Below are 18,283 nucleotides of genomic sequence, written 5' to 3'. Positions count from 1 at the left end.
GTGGAGCCGGCAACATTCCTGGAGTCTAGACATTCAGTTCAAGGACCCAGTGACAACTAGGAACTGTGTGACAATGAAGGCTGATGGGGAGATATCGGTATATGATATTCCCATTTTTTTTTCCATTACATTTGAAATGAATATCCGGAAAAAAGCCGCTTTCCTGGGAGCTCACTGGATAACAGTGGAGCCGGCAACATTCCTGGAGTCTAGACATTCAGTTCAAGGACCCAATGACAACCAAGAACCGTGTGTTAATGAAGGCTGATGGGGAGAAAACAGTGACAGCTTTGTCTCTGGGTGGGTTTGAACCACCAACCTTTCGGTTAACGGCCGAACGCGCTAACCGATTGCGCCACCGAAGTGTATTTTGGGCATCAGCGAGTTAAAGCTTCAGATTGCGGCGAACGGAATGACAACTGTTCTCTGTTTGTTTTACTCTTCCAAAATAAAGGTTGGGACATTCATTGTGGATACATGGAAACCATCTGATCCCACCCACTGCAGACACATTCATGTCACCGGGAACCGGCTCTCCGACAACCGGAGCCGTCTCCCTTCGACCCTTTCGGTGCCTTGACTGTTACCAAGTATTCTGAATGTCCTGAAGCCGATATTAGGTTTGAATTCCTGATGTGCAGCAACAAGAATCCTTTCAATGTCACAGGTCAGTTAATGGTATTTCCACTGAGATAGAACATTGACAGGATCAAACAAGGAACAGGAATTGGCCATACGCCGCCTCGAGCCTCCTCCTCCAGTTCATAAGAACAGGTGGATCCACAATCTCAACATCAATTGTCCACCCAATCCCGATGCTCTTTCATTCCCTTAACGACCAAAAATCTAAACATTTCAGCCTTCAATATAGTCACTGGCTGAGGATCCACAGACCTCTCGGCTCATAAGTTTCATAAACATTTGAGTGAAGAAATGTCTCCTCACCTCAGTCCTAAACGGCTGACACATTATATGGAGAATGTGAGCCCAGTTCTAGACGCTCCAGCCGGGAGGAAACAGCCTCTCAGCATGTTCACTGTCAAGCTGGCTCAGAATGTCAGACTGTTCAATGAGATCACCTTTCATTATTCTAAACTCCAGAGAGAACAGACTCATCCCACTTAATCTCTCCTCCTAGGACAACCGTCTCATCTCAGGAATCAATCCAGTGAACCTTGTTTGCGCACAGACAGCGAGTGAATAGAGGGAACAAAGAGCACAAGAGTGAACAAAGATAGAGACACAGACAGAGGGACTGAGAGAGTGAAGCAGAGCGAGACAGGTATACAGAGACAAAGGGAGACAGATAGAGACAGAGAGTGGGGTAGACACTGAAAGGAACAGATACACTTCACCATTCCATCTGATTGTTAACTTAGATTGACAGTCAGAAAGAAAGAAGAGAAAGAAAGACTTATATTTAAACAGAGCCTTTCACCAACTCATGAAAACGGGAGGTGTTTTACAGCCAATGAAATCTTGCTGAAGTGCAGTCAATGTTGTAATCTAATGACAGAGAGAGTTTGATAAAATATATTCATTTAGCAGATGACAAAATCCGACTTTAAGAATTCCATCTCAATGTAGAATCTTTCTTTCTATATCCCTAAACATTTCATTGTTTGTTTGATGCAGATTCAGAAGATGTTAACTTACGGCTGAAGAAATAAATTTCACCTCGAATCCCTGAAGAAACAGGGACAAAGCATTCCATTTCTGTCAGGTCATCTCTCAGCCTTCTCTTTTCCAGAGAAAAGAGTTTCAGGCTGTTCAGCCTTTCCCGGTGATTATAACCTATCCGTTCCTGCAACATTTGTTATTGAGCTTTTACTTTCCTGTTCCTTGCGGCACCTGACAGCAATGTAAACAGTTCCTAATGTCCGAGTGATTTCACTTTGGACTATTTGTTTTTAGAATCTCATTTTCTCGATGTGTCCATTGCCTTAGCCACTTGACCACAAGGACTCGGTGTCTGCTTGTTTAAATGTTGCTCAGTGACAATTTCCATCATTCTCCACTTTGTACCACCCCGACCCTTCGAAGCTGAAAAGTCACCAGTCAAAAAAAGAAAGAAAACCTCTCTTGTATATTTTATATCCGCTCTTTTTGTTCTCTGTACCATCTTAATATGAAGCTACACAATTAACGTGAATAATGTTTGGATGGTAAAAATGGGGAACTGAACCATATTGACACACACACAGGAACACACACAGACCGAGAGTGACAGAGAGCAAGTCTCTAAGGAGAGATAAACACCCAGAAAGCAAGAATGACACAAACCTCGCACTGTTTTTCTTCCATTTCGAGCTATAACTTTAGTGAATCCTTGCAGATGAATGGAAATTAGAGAACGCTGGGGAAATTGGGTCAGGGAAACTTTGTTAATTTTCACACACTGTGCAGAGGCACTGCAGAAGCTCCTGCACCTCTTTCAATATTGTTTGTCTTAACTCAGAGTTTTCAAAAGGGAATTGGACAATGACTTGCAAGGGAGTAGAAAAAGTTTTATGGAAAGAGGCAACGAAATTGAGATTAACGGGAAATCTCTTTGTACAAAACGGACACCGATATAATTGTCCAAATGGCCTCTTACTGCGCTGTGCCATTTGATGATGACATTGTTGATCAGTCTGTCTCCAGCATTCCTAATGAGAACAGCCGAATTCCATTTCTTCAAAACAAAGACCCAAAGTGCTGCTGCATGACGTCACCGTTTAACATTTTAGTGAAGCCCATTGGGCCTTTGCACTGTTTCCTGTTTCTGTGATGCAGCGATTTTCATTCTTGTCTAACACGTGAAACGGTCTCTGGTTCAAAACTGGACAGAACCATTATCAAAATCTGTGGGTTGACGTGACCTGGTCAGTGTTTATCCCTCAACAACAAACACATGGTCTGCTCATTGTGACGTCCCTGTTTTGGCTGTTTCCTGAGCGGTGATTGGCTGCCGTGTTCCCTACATTACAACAATGGCTCCACTTCAATAAAAGCAAAACTGCGGAAATCTGGAAAGGAAAACAGAAAATGCAGGAAAAACTCAGCAGGTCTGACAGCATCTGTGGAGAGAGAAACCTGCTGAATTTTCCAATATGTTCTGTTCTTATTTCAAAAATGTACTTAATTGGCTGGAAAGTGTTTTGAGGCATCCACCGGTCGGGAAAATCACGATACAAATGCAAGTCTGTCCTTCTTTAATTATCTTAAATCCCAATCCTCTGGTTACTGACCCCTGTTAGTGGAAAGCGCCCGTCCCCACTGCCCCCGCCCCCATCATTTTGACCAGTTCCATGAAATCTCCGTTTAACCTTCTTTATTTTAAATAGAACAATCCCGGTCTCTGTAACCCCTCCACCAAACTGAATATCCTCATCGCGGGACATGATGAAAGGCGGAGGATTGAGATGAGATTTTGGCAAATATTGTCAGTTAGAAGATGGGAAAAGGGAGAAAAAATCAAACCAGAAAACCCAGTCTCCAGCTTTGTGAATCTTCAGAAAGACTTTGGGAACCAGAATGAGGGGAGAAAGAAGGGTGAACTGTCCGACTGACCAGAGACAGTCAAGGCACCTTTCCGTTCTTTAAGATGCTGGAACATTGACTCTGATGTTTTCAGTGAAATGAACTGATCTGTGACAGTGAAAGGATTCTCTTTACTGTACATCAGGAATTCAAACCAAATATTGGCTTCAGGACAATCAGAATACTTAGTAACAGACAAAAAAACCGAAAGGCTCGAAGGGAGACGGCACCGGTTGTAGGAGAGCTGGTTCCCGGTGACTTGGATGTGTCTGCAGTGGGTGGGATCAGACTGTTTCCATGTATCCACAATGAATGTCCCAACCTTTATTTTGGAAGAGTAAAACTGATAGAGAACAATGGCCATTCCGATCGCAGCAATCTAAAGCTTTAACTCACTGACACGCTAGTGCTGCTTGTGTAGTGTCTGTAGTGCAATTGGTTAGCGCTTTCAGCTATTAACCGAAAGGTTGGTGGTTTGAGGCCACCCAGGGGCGAAGCTGTCACTTTTTTGCCCATTATCCTTCACTGTCGCACAGTTCCTGGTTGTCATTGGGTCCTTGAATTTAATGTCAAGTTCCTGAGATGTTGCCGGCTCTATTGTTATCCACTGAGCTCCCAGGCAAGCGGCTTTTTTTTTCGGAATATTCATTTCAAATGTAATGGGAAAACAATTAGGCATACCATGTACCGATATCCAACACACTGGATATCTATGAAGTTATTGGATTCAAACAAACCCATCAATTCTTCCCTCTTCCTCATTTCCAAAGTGCGTGAGACAGCGAAAAGCAGCAAGGCAGCAATATTCCGGTCCCACACTCTCCAATCACCCACTGCCAGCAGAAAGCGGCGACTGCAGCTTCAGTCAGCGGGTTACTGCCCATCCCTGGAATGCAAGATAATCCAACCCGGGCCAAATCTCCCAACACACCGAGCACAGGATCAAGAAAGCACATTGTATCCTGGTTACTAAACCTCCGAGCAGCATTTACAGAATTCCCGAGTGAGTGATTTACAAATAAAAGTCACACCAACTTTCTAATCTTTTCACTGTAAAATTCCTTCATTTCTTGAAAAGCTGACTGTTGTGAATCTGAAAATGAGCACCATGGGATTTGAGTTACCGAGTGACTTGTTTTCCATTGTTTGTCCATCAGTTTGCAATTCAATTTGTGTTGGATGTTGATGCCAATAATTTCAAAATGAGGACACAAAGCAGGTAAGTATTAAATGCAGGAGAAAATCCTGAGGAAAATCGAACACGGTATTTGGAAGGAGGTGCAGCTAAGAAGGGGAAGATGTGAATGATGTTATTGATGATTGAGGGGAATGCATTGCAACTTTGGGGCATTTGTCGGCCGATTACGTTCCACACTTTAAAATTCCGACCAAGCTGAAGCATCAGGTGGAAAGCAACAAAACCATCCATGTATGTTGAGATACGAAACAGCTTCACACATTCCTGGCTATCTTAGTCGGTAGAGCATGTGAATCTTAATCTCAGTATCGTGGATTCGAGCCCCAAGCTGGGTGCTGTTTAAAAATCTGAAAAAGCGTTGTCCGGTCCAGGAACATTGACCCTCTTTCTCCTGCCAGCCGCTGAGTTTTTCCAGCATTTTCTGTGTTTGATTCAGATTTCCATCATTTGTAGTAATTTGCTCCTATAGTTTTACTTTTATATTTACTGCTTAAAAAAAAAAACACCAACTAATCACTGTGGTTCCTGTGAAACATACAAGACAGACATTCACCACTCAAAACAACTGACACACAAAAAATTGAAAGTAATTTCATTTCGCATCTCTTTCTGCTTCTGTCCCTGCCTCGTCTCCAGCTCCCTCTGCCTGTCCAGCTCCCAGGTCAATGAGCTACTTGATGCAGACACAGTCAGTTCGTGGGAATGGGTGAAACTCATGAGTAAAGAGACACATGGATCTCATTTTCCTGGTTCTCCCAGATACTGATTACAGGAAGGTCCACAGTGCCGATTATCCACAGTCACACTCTCCTCCCAGTTGTTCAGCTTTTGAATTGATTTTCACACTGGATTTCAATGTGAAGAAAGCAGAGCTGTGATAAGCTTATATTGTTCAGCAGATGTACTGCAAGAAGGTGCATAACAGGCTGATGGTAACAGTGCTCTATGGACGCAGTGAGCTCCAATGAACGATTGGAACCATTAATGTGTCGCTCATTTAGTCTCGTAACTAACCACGTGCTGGGATTGATAAGAAAACTCGCTGAATTTGCTCCGTGTTTTGGTTTCAAAAGAGCCGAATACAAAGTAAGAAAGTGCATCCCGCTAGAGTGGGTTACAAAATGGCAGAATAACCCGTGCTGTTGGGAAACATAAAATTATAGAAAGTCACAGCACAGAAAGTGGCCATTCGGCCGGGCGTGCTGCTTTGAAAGAGCAGTTGTGATTGGTTGATCCATCAGGAGTGATATTTGTGCCGATGCAAACAGTAGGCAGCAAAATTGGTACTGCTCCCACCCATATTTTGCCTCACACCAATATTTCTATGGTCAGTGCCTTGCAAACAGCCCTTCTCCTCTTCCCTTCACTGCCACTCACGAGTGTGATGTTTTCCAGATCTGAGGCGAAACTTAAACTCTCACTCCTCTGATTATGGTGGAGTTTTTAATCAATGAGTGATCAACACTCGTTTCAACAAATACAATAAAACGACATTCCCTGACCAGGAATCGAACCCGGGTCGCGCTGATAAGAGCGCCGAATCCGAACCACTAGACCATCAGGGAAGATACAATTGTGTTTTTCGATTCGGCTTATCTACGCTGCTTTTGCCTTTTGTTTTTTCAGATCTCTTTCAGCACAAAACTGCTTGTTTAGGTTCAAGATAAACGACTTCGTCAGCCAATGAAAACAACGGTTGCTCTGAGCTGGAACATGAAACCGACAGTGAGATGAAATAGTCCCACAAGCTGCACATGCGTAACTTTCAATTTCCAAACCCTCCACCCGATTCGCTGAGCAGTGATTGGATGCCGTGTTCCCTGCATGAGAACAATGACTCTCCTTCAGAAAGTCCATCAATAAAAGCAAAATACTGGAAATCTCAAATAAAAACATTAAACGCAGGTATAACTCAGCAGGTCAGACAGCGTCTGTGGAAACAAAACCTGCTGAGTTTCTCAAGCATTTTCTGTTTTTATTTCAACAAGTGCTTAATTGGTTTGAAAGTGGTTTCAGACAGCCGCTGGTCAGGAATGCGCTGTACAAAGGCAAGTCTCTCTTTCCTTCACTATCTTTAAATCCCAATCCTGTGGTTACTGACCCCCGTCAGTGGAAACAGTTTCTCCCTGTCTGCACCAACCAGCCGCCCGTCCCCACTGCCCCCACCCACCTCATTTTGAACAGCTCAATGAAATCTCCACTTAAACTCCTTTGCCCTAAAGAGAACAATCCCGGTCTCTACAATCTCTCCACAAAATTGAATTTCCTCATCCCTGGACATGTGATAAAATGCTCCTGGGGAACGCCTTGTGACGTTTCATTAGGAAAAAGCAGCTTTATAAATATAAGTAGTTGTTGTAGTCCATACGTAGAAAGAGACAAACTATTCTTTCCTCTTTCATCCTGATATTTTTCACTGTAAAATTGAAATGTGAATACAACTAATGTGCATACAATTGGTGCTCGTAAAAATGTGTTCACCTCCTCAGGGAACTGAACCACATTGACCCACACAGAGAAACACACACGGAGATAGACACCGAGGGTGACAGGGGCCTAAGGGGAGACAAATGCCAGAGTGAAATCATGTCACCAAATTGGCTCCGTTTTGTTTTCCATTTCCGACTGGAGATTTGTAGAAGGCTGACAATGAATAGAAATAAGAGAAGACGGATGTGTTTGGAACGCTTTCCCTCGATTCAGATGATAATTAGCTCTGTCTGTGCACGGTTAAAATCCAAAATAAGAAGAAACGTAGTCGACACGATTTGAACCTGTGCAGGGTAACCCCAATGGATTTCTAATCCATCACCTTAACCACTCAGCTACAACTACAGAAGCTGCTCTCTAATCACTATTATTTGTATGAAATCATGCAATGGTTACAGCGGAGAAAGCGTTCTTTCTTCCCGTCCTGTCACTGCCATTACCCGACCTTTTCTCCGGAACCCTGCAATTTATAATGTCCTTGTTCTTCCGACCAAACTGGGAAAGAAAGAATGAGAATGATCCAACCCAGCCAATTATCGCCCCATCAGTTTACTCTCCATCATCGGTAAAGTAATGGAAGGAGTCGTCAACAGTGCTATCAAGCGGCACTGACTTAGCAATAACCTGCTCACTGATGCCCAGCTTGGGTTCCACAAGGACCACTCAGCTCCTGATCTCATTACAGCCTTGGCTCAAATATAAACAAAAGAGCTGAACTCCCGAGATGAGGTGAAATCAGCATTTGACCGAGTGTGTCATCAAGGTGCCTGAACATAACTGGAGTCAATGAGAATCAGGGGGAAGCTCTCCGCTTGTTGGAGTCATAACTCGCACAAAGGAAGATGGTTGTGGTTGTTGGAGGTCAGTCATCTTAGCTCCAGGACATCACTGCCGGAGTTCCTTAGCGTAGTGTCCTCGGTCCAACTATCTTCAGCAATGAGCTTCCATCCATCATTAGGTCAGAAGTGGTGAGGTTAGCTGATGATTGCACAATGTTCAGCACCATACCCGACTCCTCAGATACTGAAGCTGTCCATGTCCAGATGCAGCAAGACCTGGACAATATCCAGGCTTGGGCTGACAAGTGGCAAGTAACATTCACACCACACAAGTGTCAGGCAATGACCATCTCCAATACGAGAGAATCCAACCATCACCTCTTGATGTTCAATGACATTACCATCACTAAACCCCTCACTATCAACATCCTGCAGGTTCCCATTCACCAGGATCTGAACTGGATTAGCCATATAAACACTGTGGCTACAAGAGCAGGTCAGAGGTTAGGAATCGTGCAATGTGTAACTCACTTCCTGACTCCATAAAGCCTGTCTACCATCTACAAGGCACAAGTTAGGAGTGTGATAGAATACTCCCCACTTGGTTGGATGAGTGCAGCCCCCGCAACACTGAAGAAGCTGGACACCGTCCAGGGCAAAGCAGTCCACTTGACTGGCACCACATCCACATTCAATAATTAACATTTGTTGTAAATATGAACACAAGGGTTGGAATCCTGCTGACTAAAGTTTTCACCATTTTTGAATTTAATCAGTTTAATTATCAGTTAAATAGATGGAAAGCCATCCAAATACTCTCGTATTTTCTGATTCCCATTCATTTGTCAGCATTCAGGAAAGTTGCTTTTGGAAATGGAACAAACATAGAGCCAAGTTCGTGACATCCTTGCTTTCTGAGTGTGTCTCTCCTTAGGTCTCTGTCACTCTCGGTGTATATCTCTCTGTGATTGTCAATGTGGTTCAGTTCCCTCAGGGGGTGAAAACGTTTTTAACGTCACAAACATGATTCACATTAGTTGTGCAAATTCATGTTAAAAGCTCGCTGAGAAAAGCATCAGCATGAAAGATAAAACAGGGAATTAGCCCTTTCTATATTTATCCTACAACAACAACTTATATTTATAAAGTGCCTTTAACCTAAGGAAACGTCACAAGGCGTTCCACCGTGAGCATAATATAACAAAGTGCGACTGAGCCTCATATTCGGTCAGATGACTAAAAGCTCGGTCAAAGAGGAAGACATTAAGAACTGTCTTAAAGGAGGAAAATATTGATTTCATGTTCCAGTTAACAGCAATAGTTCTTCTCGTTGGTGAAGAAGTCGCTTGTGTTCATCCGACACAGACATTTGGTCGGAGAAAGTTGTCTCTGGTGAAAGAGATCGGGAATGAAAAAAAAAAGTCGGAAGTTCCCTCCATAATCCAAATGTCAAGCCTTATTGGTAGTTTCCCTGATGTCCAGTGATCGGGATCGGCACTTCCATTGGACCAACAGCAAATAGGGTGGAGGGTTTTGGAAATTGAAGGTTGCGCATGAGCAGCTTGTGGGACGATTTCACCTCACTGTCAATTTCATGTTCCAGCTCACAGAAACCGTTGTTTTCATTGGCTGACCAAGTCGTTTATCTTGAACCGAAACAGGCTGTTTCAAGGTGAAAGAGATCTGAACTGAAAAACAATAGGCAAAAGCAGCGTCGATAAGCCGAATTGAAAAATTTTGGCCCAAATTCCCTGGTGGTCTAGTGGTTAGGATTCGGCGCTCTCAACGCCATGGCCTGGGTTCAATTCCCGGTCAGGGAATGTTGAGTTACTGAGTTTTTTGGAACGAGTCTTGATTATTCATTGATTGGAAATGTTTAAAAGCTCCACCAGAATCAGAGGAATGAGGGTTGAAGGGCATCTCAAGAGCTGGAAAACATCACACTTGGTTCAAGTCGAGTGAGGGAATGAAGGAAGCGGAGAAGAGAAGGGCTGGGTGCAAAGTACTGACTGTAGAAATGCTGGTGTGAGGCAAAATATGGGTGGGAGAAGAACGGACTTTGCTGCCTACAGTTTGCACTGACACAAATATCACTCCTGATGGATCAACCATCTTTGAAAGCAGCACGCCCGGCCGAATGGCCTCTTTCTATGCTGTAACTTTCTATAATTTTATGTTTCCCAACAGCACGGGTCATTCTGCCATTTTGTAACTCACTCTAGCGAGATGCACTCTCTGAACCTTGTTTTCGGCTCTTTTGAAACCAAAACACGGAGCAAATTCAACGAATTTTCTTGTCATTTCCAGCATGAGACTAGTCACGAGACTAATTGAGCGACACATTAATGGTGACAATCCTTCCCTGGCGCTCACCATGTCCAAACAGCATTGTTATCATCAGCCTGTCATGTATCTTCTTGCAATCTATCTGCTGATCAGTATAAGCTTATCACAGCTCTGCTTTCTTCACATTGAAACCCAGTGTGAAAATCAATTCAAAAGTTGAACAATCGGCACTGGGCACATTCCTGTAATCAGTATCTGGGAGAACCAGGAAGGTGAGATCCAGGTGTCTCTTTACCCATGAGTTTTACCCATTCCCACGAATTGACTGTGTCTGCATCAAGCAGCTAATTCACCTGGGAGCTGGACCCACAGAGGGAGCTGGGGAAGGGACAGAAGCAGAAAGAGATCCGACATGAAAGTGCTTTGAATTTGATGTGTGTCAGCTGTTTTCAGTGGTGAATGTCTGTCCTGTAAGTTTCACAGGAGCCGCAGTGATTAGTTGGTGTTTTTTTAAGCAGTAAGATTTAAAAGTAAAAAGATAAAAGCAAATTACTGTGAATGATGGAAATCTGAAACAAAAGCAGAAAATGCTGGAAAAATTCAGCAGCTGGAGAGAGACACAGGGTCAATGTTTTCAGTCTGTACGATTCTTAATCAGATTTTTAAACTATTACAGTGCCCAGCGTGTAGCTCAAACATACAACCCTGAGATTAAGCATCTCATGCTCAACCAACTGAGCTAGCTAGGGATGTAAAAACCGTTTCGTATCCCAACATACCTGGAGAACCCTGTTGCTTTCTGCCTGATACCTCAGCTTGGCCAGAAGTTTAAAGCACAGAATGTAATCAGCCTACAAAAGCCCCAAAGTTGCAATGCATTCCTCTCAATCATCAATAACATCATTCACATCTTCCACTTCATAGCTGCACCTCCTTCCAAATACTGTGATCGATTTTCCTCAGGATTTTCTCCTGGATGTAATATTTACCTGCTTTGTATCCTCATTTTGAAATCAGATTCGCATCAACATCCAACACAAATTGGATTGCAAGCCTGACGGACAAACAATGGAAAACAAGTCACTCGGTAACACAAATCTCATGGTGCTCATTTTCAGATTCACAGTCAGCATTTCAATAAAATGAAGGTATTTTACAGTGAAAAGAATTAGAAAGTTTGTGTGACTTTTATTTGTGGCTCACTCATTCGGGAATTCTGTAAATGCTGCTTGGAGGTTTTGTGACCGGGATATAATGTACCTGCGCTTTCCTGAGCCTGTGCTCGGTGTACTGGGAGGTTTGGAGTATCTTGCGTCCCAGGGATGGGCAGTGACCCGCTGACTGAAGCTGCAGTCACTGCTTTCTGCTGGCAGCGGGATATTGGAGAGTGCGGGGCAGGAATATTGCTGCTTTTTTGCTTTTCGCTGTCTCACTGACAGTGGAGCTGAGGAAGAGAGAATAATTGATGGGTTCGTTTGATTCCAATAATTTCATGAGTTTCTAATGGGTTAGATAAAGGTACATAGTGAGTCCAAATCTTTTCTCATAGTATTTGACAGAAAACGTAATTTTAAAAAGAAGCTGTTTTTGTGGGAGCTCCCTGGACAACAAAAGACTTGCCACCATTTTGAGGATGAGATCTTGCAGCCCAAGTACCCAATGACAATCAGGAATCGTGTGACAATGATTGGTGATGAGGGGGAAAAACAATAAAAACCTTCACCCCTAGGGTGGTCTTGAATCACCAACCTTTTATTTAACAGGCAAACACGCTGACCAACTGCACCACAGACACTTACACAAACCGAACTGACAAGGTATTCCAGCCATGGTGTCAGTGAGTCGAATCTTCAGGTTGCCACGACCCAGATGGTTATCACACTCTATCAGTTTTACTCTTCCAAAATAAAGGGTGAGACCTTCATTGTGGATACATGGAAACAGGCTGATCCCACCCACTGCAGTCACATCCATGTCACCAGGAACCAGCTTTCCTACAACCAGTGCCTTCTCCCTTCGAGCCTTTCTGTGTCTTGTCTGTTACCAAGTATTCTGATTGTCCTGAAGCCGATATTAGGTTTGAATTCCTGATGTGCAGTAACGAGAATCCTTTCAATTTCTCAGATCAGTTAATTTCACTGATAACATCAGAGTTACTGTTCCAGCATCTTAAAGAAGGGAAAGGTGTCTTGACTGTCTCTGGTCACTCGGGCAGTTCATCCTTCATTCATATTGGATTCCATTCCTCAAAGGGGATTTTCATTTCCTTCTTGAGTTCCCTTACCACATCTGGCAACATCTTTGGATTGGGAGGCATAATTAACATTTCAGATGCAGTGCAGTTCTGATGAAAGTTTACAGGTCTGAAATGAAAACTATGTCTCTCTCTCTCCACAGTCACTACCAGATCTGCTGAGAATTCCAGCATTTTCTGTTTTTATTTCAGATAGCCAGCATCTGCAGTATTTTGCTTTACTTTACCTAACCAGTGAAACATATAGGATCCTCAGGGAACTTGACAGGGCAGATTTGAAGAGGATGTTACCTCTTGTGAGAGAATCTAGGACTTGGGATCATTATTTAAAAACAAGGGGTCGCCCACTGAAAACAGAGATGAGGCGATTTATTTTCTCTCAGAGGGTCGTGAAACTTTGGAACTCTGCTCCTGAAAAGGCTTTGGAAGCAAAGTCTTTGAATATTTTTAAGGCAGAGGTGGATATATTCTTGGTAAGCAAGGGGGTGATAGGTTATCGGGGATAGGTGGGGTACATGTTTCAGGTTACTATCAGATCAGCCATGATCTTATTAAATGGTGGAGCAGGCTTGAGGGGCAGAATGGCCTACTCCTGCTCCTTGTTCTTATGTAGTGCTAAGCATGTGGAACCCATTACCAGTAGATTTCGAGATCCATGCCTGAGCTGAAAATGTGTAGGTAAACTCACACTGTAAACAGATTGTTCACCAGCTAAAATTGGAAAGGGATTCACTCTCATCCCATTTACTAACACAGCAACACAGTCTCACTGGTGGGAGGCCATTCAGGTACTTCACGTGTGCAAAGGGCTTTATTCAGTTTGCCCACACATTAACAATCTAACTTTAAAATTTCAAAACATTTGATTCACAATCAGAGCAGAGATACTGGCAAGACATGGTTTAAATGTTCCATGTATAAGGGGAAAAGTCATTAGCTCACCCCATCTGCTGAGACTCCACTGAGTTCAGATCTAACTGTCAGGGTTTGTTCTGCATCCAGGAAAGAATTGCAATGGAGCAGGGAGCAATTTGGCCACTGCATCAATTGATTCAACAATTTTATGCCTTGCCCCTATGTCACCCATCGTATTCTGATTACAGAGCATAGATTTCTGTTCTACAATATGATCTTTCAATGGCGGGGTGGCCACCCAGCATTCGCTGGGGGGCAGAATGTGCCCTATTCGCACAACAGCAGCGCCGTGCGCTTGCGCATTGCTTTGTGTCCTGGGGCATGCGCATTGTGATCGGATTCAGGAGCATGCGCGGTGCTGGTCTGTGACTGAAGCTGCTCAGAGCGGGTGAGAGAATGTCGAGTGGAGCAACCTAACAGAGTTAGTGATAAAAATAAAAAAAACTGCGGATGCTGGAAATCCAAAACAAAAACAAAACCACAGAGTTATTGGGTGTGTGAGGAGGAATGGAGCCAGCAGAGTGGGCAGGGAGGCTTCATAAAGACACAGTGCATGCCGCAGACCCAAAATAACAAGGTACCGGTCTTGTATTTGCAGAGAACAGGCCAAAAAAGTCTGGATTTCTCCCTTCGCCAGGCCCGGCGTAACGGCCGCCATCTTTTTAGGGGGCAATATGCAGCAGGGCGCATGCGCAATCATCCTGGTCCAGATAGCAGAAGGAGAAAATATTGTGAATTTCTATCCTGGACTGACAGGCGTGGATTTTGAAAACTCCTTTTACAGAGGGTTAGAAGGGGAGGATTTACACACAGCAAACTCAAACCAAGAGAAACGGTTGTTCTTTCTGAACTTTTGTCCTGGAGTGACAGTGATGGATTTTGTGAACTCTATTTACAGGATGTTAGAAGAGGAGGGAGACGAGAAACTCAAACCAAACAACACATCAAAATCTGAAAATCACTTGTTTCACCAGGATCTGAATATACATTTGAATGTAAGCATTGAGTTCCAGGTCATTACCAGGCACTGGGTAAAATATCCCTTCCTGGAATCCCCCTTGTGGATCTTACCTAAAATCTTAAAACTCTGTCCCTTAATCCTTTCATAATCAGCTAATGGGAACAGCTTTTATTTAACTACCTTTCATAATCCTGCACACCTCTATCAAATCTTCCCTCAATCTCCTTTACTCCAAGGAGAACAACCCCAGTTTCCCAAACCTAATCTTACAATTAAAACACCTCATCTCTCGACCCATTCTGGTAAATCTCCTCTGCACCCTCTCAAGGGCCCTCACTTCCTTCATAATGTGTGGTGATCACTGGTTTGTACAGACCCAGATGTTCTGTGTTTGTGTCTGTGACATCATCGCCCATTGGCAATCACACTGTGACATCATCACACATCGACAATTACACGGTGACATCATCACACATTGACAATTACACGGTGACATCACCCTGCTCCCTGGGTATTTCCTCAACTGGGAGATTTTTCTCTGACTCCAGTGCTTCTGATATCTTTCCAGCTGCAGACGCCAGCAGGAGAGTTTAAAGTTGAAAACTGAAATTGTTTTAGAGTTGACTGTTTTTCACCATCCACCTACAATTTAGAGCATTTAGTTCTATGCTCTGTATCTATGAGATGTTCCATGGCTCTGGGGCTGGTGTGGCTCCTTTACTGTGGATCTGAATCCAGGTCCAGCCATTGCTCTGTTTCACCTCTGCCCTCCTTGATCACCTCTCTGCCATTTTTTAATTTCCCCTGTCTCTAATAATGGATATATCTGAGTTATGTTTAGTATTTTACTGTTACTTCTGTCGACTGTGTCTAAATGAGGTTTCCACCGATGCTCATCCCCTGACCACGTGCTGCTGGCTTCCCACAGTATCTTTCACAGTCAGGAATTGTTTTTCCTGCACTATTGTCCATTTCTCTTCCACTCCTGAGCTTATACTGACCATCAAATTCTGCACCATTTTTACTCCCTGAGGGGAGGTGATAGTGTCATGGTATTGTCGCTGGACTAATGATCCAGAGACCTAGGGCAATATCCTGGGGACCCTGGTTCAAATCCCGTCATGGCAGATGGTGGAATTTCAATCCAATAAAAAAAAGACTGGAATTAATAATCAAATGATTGTTGTAAAAACCCATCTGGTTCACTGATGCCCTTTAGGGAAGGAAATCTGCTGTCCTTACCTGGTCTTGCCGAAATGTGACTCCAGATCACAGCAGTGGTTGACTCTTAGCTGTCCTCTGAATGCTGGCCTAGCCAGTGACACCCACCTGAATTTAAAAAAAAATCATTCTGCACAACTGTCTCTCTCCACAGATACCAGCATCTATTGTGACCCCCAGTTGCCTGTGGAGAAGAGGATGATTGAACTTCTTCAATCGCTGCAGTCCATGTGGTGAAGGTGCTCCCACAATGCTGTTAGGTAAGGAGTTACAGGTTATTCACCCAGTGATAATGAAGGAATAATGATGTATGTCCAAATCAACAACAAATTATATAGCACTTGTAATGTAAGACATTGTTCCAACAGAATTGTTACTGAAGCACATAAGGAGATATTAGGGCAGATGACCAAACGTTTGATCAAAGAGGTGGGTTTTACAGAATAAATTAAATGAGGTAGAGAGGAAGAGGTTCAGGGAGTGAATTCCAGAGCTTGGGGCCTTGGAAACTGACAGAATGGGCACAAATGTGGAAGAATAAATATCAGGAATGCTCAGGAGGCCAAATGAGAGGAGTGCAGGTATCTCGGAGGGTTGTGATGTTGGAGGAGGTTCCAGCAACAGGGAGCAGCCATATAGGAATTGGAAAATAGGGGTGGGAATTTTAAAATTTTGGTGCTTCTTAACCAGGAAACCTTTGTAGGTCGGTGAGCGCAGGGGTGATGGGTGAACAAGACTTGGTGCGAGTAAGCACGTGGGCAGCAGAGTTTTGGATGACCTCAAGATTACAGGGAGGCTGAATGTGGGACGCCGGCCGGGAGTGTATTAGGATAGTTAAGTCTAAAGGTAACAAAGGAATGGATGAGAGCAGCAGTTGAGCTGAGACTGGGGTGGAGTCGGGAAATGTTACTGAGGTAGAAATAGGCAGTCTTGGTGATGATGTGGCTGGAACTCATCTTGGGGTGAAATATTTCATCATGGTTGTGAACATTCTGGTTCAGCCTCAGACAGTTGTCAGGGAGAGGGATGGAGTTGGTAGATAGGAAGTGGAGTTTATAGTGGGGACTGAAGACAATGGCTTCAGTCTTCCCAATATTTAAGTGGAGGAAATTTCTGCTCATCCAGTATTGGATGTCAGACAAGTCAGGAGGGTGTGTGAATTGGAGGTGATGGTGTTCACATTCACCTGCTACCTTGGTCCTTCCAGGGTCCAAAGGTTAGTGGTTCAGGAGATTCAATCCAAGTTCTGGTTTAGTTGTAGGCTTATAAAAGCCCGCCCCTCTCCCCCTGTCTCTCCCACCCCTTCTCTCTCTGCCTCTCCCACTCCCCTTCTCTCTCTTTCTCTCTGCAACTGTCCTTCTCTTTCTGTCTCTCCCACTCCTCTTCTCTCTCTGCCACTCCCACTCCCCTTCTCTCCCTCCCTCTCCCACTCCCTCCTCTCTCTCTCCAACTCCCCTTCTCTTTCTCTCTCTCCCACTCCCCTTCGCTCTCTTTCTCCCACTCCCCCTTTCTCTTTCTTGCTGTCTCCCATTACCCTTGTCTATCTTTCTCCCACTACCCTTCTCTCTCTGTCACGTAGAATCCTCCAGCCCAGCAGGTTGTGGATGCTCCATCATTGAATATATTTCCGGCTGAGATGGAGAGATTTTTGGTCTCTCAGGGAGTTGAGGGATATGGGGAGTGGGTGGGAAGGTGGAGTTGAAGCCCAAGATCAGCCACGATCGTATTGAATGGTGGAGCTGGCTTGACGGGGTGTTAGGTCTTCTCTTGATCCGACAACTTATGCTCCTAAAGAGGCCAGAGTCTTGTGTAGGCCCAGACTGGGTGGCAGGTTCCCTTCCCTGAAGGACATTAGTGAACCAGTTCGGTTTTTATGACAATCCAGCAGTTTTCATGGTCACTTTTTCCTGGTGCCAGCCCCACAAATTCCTAGATTCATTCAGCTCAATTTCACAACCTGCCTTTGTGTTTTTGTGGGTTCTCTCTCACTCCCTTTTTTCTGTTTTAAATCAATTTCACAGGGTATTAGAAAGGGAGGATTTGCAGTCGGGAAACTGAAACCAAACATCACATCAGGATCTGACGGAGTCGCCCTATTGAACATGGACGGACAAAGCACCGTTCATGCTGGGGAGACACTGTGGAAATGTGGGGATTGTGGGATGGGATTCAGATTCCCATCTGAGCTGGAAATTCATCAGCGCAGTCACACTGGGGAGAGACCGTTCATCTGCTTCGTATGTGGGAAGGGATTTACTCGATCATCCAGCCTGCTGAGACACCAGCGAGTTCACACTGGGGAGAAGCCGTTCACCTGCCCTGATTGTGGAAGTGAATTTACGCGATCATCGGGGCTGGTACAACACCAGCGAGTTCACACAGGGGAGAGACCATTCACCTGCCCCCAGTGTGGGAAGGGATTCACTGAGTCATCCTTCCTGCTGAGACACCAGCGAGTTCACACAGGGGAGAGACCGTTCACCTGCTCCCAGTGTGGGATGGGATTCATTCAGTTATCGCATCTGCTGACACACCAGCGAGTTCACACTGACGATAGAGCTTTTAAATGTCCAGACTGCGGGAAGTGTTATAAAAGTTCCGGGAACCTGACGTCCCATCAACATGTTCACACTGACGAGAGACCATTCAGGTGCTCT

The 18,283-nt window shown here is 44.2% G+C and overlaps 3 non-coding genes across 3 annotated transcripts; 1 reads left to right on the top strand and 2 right to left on the bottom strand.

Moving 5' to 3' along the window:
* Nucleotides 1–291: 291 nt before the first annotated feature.
* Nucleotides 292–360, bottom strand: trnan-guu. Its single transcript has one exon. It is a non-coding gene; the product is annotated as a tRNA-Asn (tRNA).
* Nucleotides 361–7,473: 7,113 nt separating this feature from the next.
* Nucleotides 7,474–7,555, bottom strand: trnas-aga. Its single transcript has one exon. It is a non-coding gene; the product is annotated as a tRNA-Ser (tRNA).
* Nucleotides 7,556–9,737: 2,182 nt separating this feature from the next.
* trnae-cuc lies at nt 9,738–9,809 on the top strand. The gene has a single exon. It is a non-coding gene; the product is annotated as a tRNA-Glu (tRNA).
* Nucleotides 9,810–18,283: the final 8,474 nt, after the last annotated feature.

This window comes from Carcharodon carcharias, chromosome 21 (genome assembly GCF_017639515.1).
Source record: "Carcharodon carcharias isolate sCarCar2 chromosome 21, sCarCar2.pri, whole genome shotgun sequence".
NCBI lineage: Eukaryota > Metazoa > Chordata > Chondrichthyes > Lamniformes > Lamnidae > Carcharodon > Carcharodon carcharias.
Note: the sequence above shows the minus strand (reverse complement) of the source record. Positions and strands in the feature narration are given on the sequence as shown.